The sequence below is a fragment of the Sinocyclocheilus rhinocerous genome, unplaced genomic scaffold, assembly GCF_001515625.1.
Source record: "Sinocyclocheilus rhinocerous isolate Xijiao unplaced genomic scaffold, SAMN03320098_v1.1 scaffold1292, whole genome shotgun sequence".
Classification (NCBI taxonomy): Eukaryota; Metazoa; Chordata; class Actinopteri; order Cypriniformes; family Cyprinidae; genus Sinocyclocheilus; species Sinocyclocheilus rhinocerous.
In genome coordinates, this window is record NW_015656599.1 from 1,037,927 (window position 1) to 1,042,469 (window position 4,543).

Here is a 4,543-nt window from a genome sequence, read left to right on the forward strand (position 1 = left end):
AAATATCTTCATGGAATATGATCTTTACTTAATATCCTAATGATTTTTGGCATAAAATAAAAATCAGTAATTTTGACCCATACAATGTATTTTTGGCTATTGCTACAAATATAACCCAGCGACTTAAGACTGGTTTTGTGGTCCAGGGTCACAAATATGAAGGCATGGTAAAAAGTAACTTTATATACATATAAAAAAATAAACTCCTGGGACTTTCCTGAGAGTTTAAAAGATGAAAAAACAGCCTTATATATTTAATAACTAATAAATACTTACAGGAGTTAGTATGCTCCAGTACTTGAGTTCAGTGATGAGATGTACAGTACGGTACTTTGTTAAAGTCCAGTTCAGAATCCAGTCTTCTCCTTTCAGTTCAGCGCTCAGACCCGTGGGACATGCAGGCTGCACTAGACCACAAAGACCACCGATACAGACCAGATCAGTAACACAGCTCTGAGAATCTGTAGAGGTGTTGATTAAACAGCTTTCCAGAATACTTGATTCTGATTAGTCAATCACAGCATTCAGCAGGCAAGTATTTTTTAAAGGGGGTTTTATTTGTAGGGGTACAAACTGTGTTCGTAGGAGCGGATCACTTTGGTCACCGGCGTTGGCGTGAGTTGCACCTGCAGCACTCCAGGCTCAAAGACACTGAAGACACCAACCATCCTCAACAAATCTCTTTCATTTGTGACCTCCACCTTCTCAACACAGCACCACTCATCCCTGAAAGAGAAAGATCTCACCTGTCAGAGCTAAAGGCACCCTTCACACCATCCAAAACTCTCTCGAACACTCACGGTGCGGTGGAGCGTGTCCGGTAGGACAGCGTGTAGCTGATGTACTGGGCCAGATCTGTCTTGAGACCCCAGCTACAGCTCAAATTATTCCCGTCATTGAGCACGCAGTTTAGGTTAGATGGACTAGGGAGAGAGTCTGAAACAAATAATGGTCAATAATACTCCAGGACACTAGGGGGCTCCACTTGCCTAAGGATAACAGACTTTCGCAGGGTTTCTCTTTATACTCACACTCAAATATCAGTTCTGGCCTGTCAGTCAAGACCTTGGTTTTATTCTCGTTAACTTCCATGTGTTTCTGTGTTGGTTTGGTGTGATTTTCCCGCCTTTTTCGCCATTTATTATTTCACGATCAATCTCCACCTGTAAGAGTACAACATACAGTCAGTTTGGTACATAAAAACAATAAAATCACATTTTGTTAAGTTAAAACATCCAACAAGCACAAAGAACTCTTGTAACATAAGTATTTTCAACAAAATCATGGAAAATTGTGACTATTTTACATTGTGTCAAATTGATAGCTGATTTGTACGAATTTGTATTTTTTTGTCTGATATGAATACACCCCACTTTTTTCCTAAAAATCATGTTTTCATATGATCCACTTCATACGAAATCACCAAGTGTGCAGCACACGTCCTGAAAAGTGAAGCCAGAACATTTTGATCGCCATCTGGTGGCTGGCTGCAGTATAGGTCATAAACCCCGCCCTCTCCGTGTAAACGAATGGGATGTAAGCTAAACTAAAAAATCTAATTATACTTCAAATAATTTTTTTCCCAAAGATGGTTTCCATGATTTATTCCAAGTAGTTTTTCATCACACTGATGTATGATCAAGTGTTTGTTTTTCTAATAAATTTGCTTTTAGTTCGTAAAAAAAGGGGGGTGTGGTGTCATGATTGTGAGCTCGTGATTGGGTCGGCGGGAGTTTGGGCGGGACTTTGATACCGCAGCTCCACATTACGATCAGTACTACGCAGACTTGGGCTCCAAATGACGTCATTTTCGCAAGATGACAGCGGGCATTTTGGGTTTTGGCTTCACTTTTCTATAGTGGAAGGACGTGGAGATGCATCGTCCATCTTTTTTTTACAGTCTATGTGTAAAACAGTCACGTTTTCTTGTGAGATCATGTTGGTCTTTCTGAACATGAGGAAGTCATGAGTGAAGAAATAAGTTTTTTTTTTCTTCAGAAATCAGTTTCAAAGACGTTTGCATGTCAGTTTAGCGTGACCTCTGACTGAAAGTGTGGTCGTTTTGAGACTCACTGAGCACTCTTGATCATACTGTTTGAAGGGGTCAGAGGTCAGAAGTGGTGGTGTGTCGTCTAGCTGGTAAAAACTCCAGTCTGGATCCAGATCTTCTATGGGGAAGTCAAGAGTAGACTTAGCTTAAGCATTACATAAATAGCCAGTGCTTAGGTATGTCTATAGTTAGGTATGGTATAAATTTATTGTAAAAAATCGTACCAAATTTTGTGAGTCTGAATGTTCTGGAAATGCCAGAAGAGTGTGGAAGAAGAACACGTCACCAAAGCCAATGACAAATAGAGATGTGTTATACTGACAATGAACTCTCTCCTGGCCAGTGGGATTCTGGGAAGGGTTAGGAGTCTGAACACAGGGCGATACTCTGGAATAAAGCAAAAATCATTAAAACAAGCAATCATAAAATATATTAGTGGTTTAGCTTATTGTACATGTTATGGATTGAGTTTCAGATTTTAAACTGCACAGATCCAGAGTGTTTTTCAAAGCATTTTCCCAAACTACTTGTACAACTATTATTTTACTCTATTATGACTCGAATTAAATTAACATAATACTATTAATTAGTAATAGTCTAACATTTTCTACTATATTGTATTCACTGAATTGCTTAAATGTTTTAATTGTTAATAAATAAATGTAACATAATAAAATTTATAAATATTAAATGGTTAAATATATTATCAAAAATGTTACATTAAGAATAAAGTGGTACATTATATTATATTATATTATTTGACTCTGATAAATGTATTACTGAATACTTTTTTACAGTATTACTGTAAAAAAAATACTGTGACGGTGTTAAAAGCATTACTTAGACATTACATTATTATTTTAATAAAAATAAGACATAATTGACGTTTTTACATAAAATATAAATCATTCCCTTTCCCAAAAATTATAATATGATTTAAATGTTTTTACTTAAAAACATAATTTTAACAATATTTTATCATAAAAGTATACAGGATTTCCTTATTGAATGAAAGTCGTCTCTGTCAATAATAAAGTAATTCATACTGCTGTTTAAAAAAAAATATGTAAAATATTTTATAGTAGAAAAATTACCTGTACAATTTAAAATAATTATTTACTGTACAAAGTTGGGCAACTAACTGTTAACATTTTAGCATTTTAACATTTTACTAGTACTAGGAAGTATAATTCTACTACTTTATTATTATTACCTTATTATTATTCATTTACTAACACAACTGAATTATTTCACTATTATTCCTCTGCTTACATTCTTATTACTTTACTATTATTACTTTTCTAAAATGACTGAATTATTATTAATTGCTGTAATATCTCTGCATCAAACAGCTAGTATGTTATGCTATGCTAATGGCGGGTGATCTGAATGAAGATGCGGTCTCACCGGTGGTCCTCTGGATCCATGTGGAACAGAGAGAGCTGAACAGGAGGATCGGCTCTCCAGCCACAGTGGATATGAGTGCGGTAATCATTACGGCACGCCAAAGACTCCAGAGCAAAGGATTCTGGGAATAGAAGACATGCTGAAAGCTAAAAATGCCTAATGATTCTCAAACACAAGCAGATTATAGTAAAACATCCCTAACCTGGAGCAAGCGTGTCATGTTGAGGACATCCTGTGAGGGCTGATGTCCACAGTACAGTCAGAGTCAAGGAGAAAGAGATGTTTGGACACATGGAGAATCCTGAATTAACAACAGCAGGTGAAGAGGGAAGTTTCGATAACCCCTAACAAACGAGAATAATAATTAAAGACGAGTCAGAAGCATCTGTGTATGAAGGACAGCATCAGAAGTAGTTGAGTTTACCATCAAACCGCTTGTTCTTCACTTCCGTGATGAAGCCGAGGCTCTGCTGGTCGTACTGACATCTTTATGTGTTATGAACTTATTTCAGCCTGTGCCAACTTGACTGCAATGTGTTTTTTTTTTTTTTTTGCTTTGCTTGCAGATTTCAGTGTGCCATATGATTCCTTCCCCAAATTTAGAAGGTAAAACTACATAAAAAATATCAATATGCCATTCTAATAATCTATTATAACTAGTAACACCTATAATATATTATATTATATTATATTATAGATTATTATACATTTTATATATCATATTTTCTGTTCTATTTTTAATTTAATATTTGAAAAACTCCATTGATGTATTCAAATAATGGCATATTATTTTTAATTATTAATTCAATTGCATAAATATAAAAATATTAAATATTAAAATGAATATTGAATTATTCATATTATTTCAATATTATTGTATTACTAATTTAACCCTTAATATATGATATAATAATATTTCTTATGTTCTATTCGATGCATAAATTAATTTAGTTTTATATGAAATTGTAATATCAAATTCTATTTAAAAACACTGAAATGAGAAAGTAATATTGTATTATATTATTAATTAATTGATTAAATGTTTTGAATATTAAAATTGTTCAATATTAAAGGATATTACTAATT